The sequence below is a fragment of the Pteropus alecto genome, unplaced genomic scaffold (genome assembly GCF_000325575.1).
Source record: "Pteropus alecto unplaced genomic scaffold, ASM32557v1 scaffold607, whole genome shotgun sequence".
Classification (NCBI taxonomy): domain Eukaryota; kingdom Metazoa; phylum Chordata; class Mammalia; order Chiroptera; family Pteropodidae; genus Pteropus; species Pteropus alecto.
The window spans coordinates 444,266-444,947 of NW_006440644.1; positions in this window are offsets into that span (position 1 = coordinate 444,266).

Here is a 682-nt window from a genome sequence, read left to right on the forward strand (position 1 = left end):
GATATGGGGATGCTCCAATAAGTAGAGATAGTTCCAAGGATCAAAGACTGATCAAGTACCCTGTGCTTGTAGACTACTTGCTCACAAAAATTAATTGTGCCTCTTGGTCAACAAATGCTTGTGCTCATGATTTCTCACTTTTCTTTTGCAATAAACTTGTGAGGTTATTACTATTACTTTCTTTTTAAAAGGAGGAAGCTCAAACCCAGACAGGTGGGCCAATGGGTGTCTAATGTTACAGAGCTGGGAAATGGGATGTGCCATGAATCCTACTCTACATTCAGAGACTTCGAAGCTTCTTGGGAACAACTTAGAGGCAGAGGCCATACAACAGCAGCTGGGTGTGGGTGTTCGGAATCAGATGTAATAAATTGTTGAGTTATCTATAGAATTTTTTTCTTTAACATTTTATTTATTTATTTATTTATTTATTTATATTTTCACCTCCCTCCTCCCCCTCTCCCCTCTGGTAACTACTAGCCCATTGTCCATGTTCAGAAGTCTCTGTTTGTCCTGTTCATTTGTTGCGTTTAGGTTTATATCCCACGTATACGTGATATCATGTGATTTTCAATCTTTTCTGTCTGGCTTATTTCACTTAATATGATTATCTCGAGGTCTATCCAGGTTGTCCAAATGGCAGTATTTCATCTCTTCTTATGGCTGAGTAATATTCCATTGT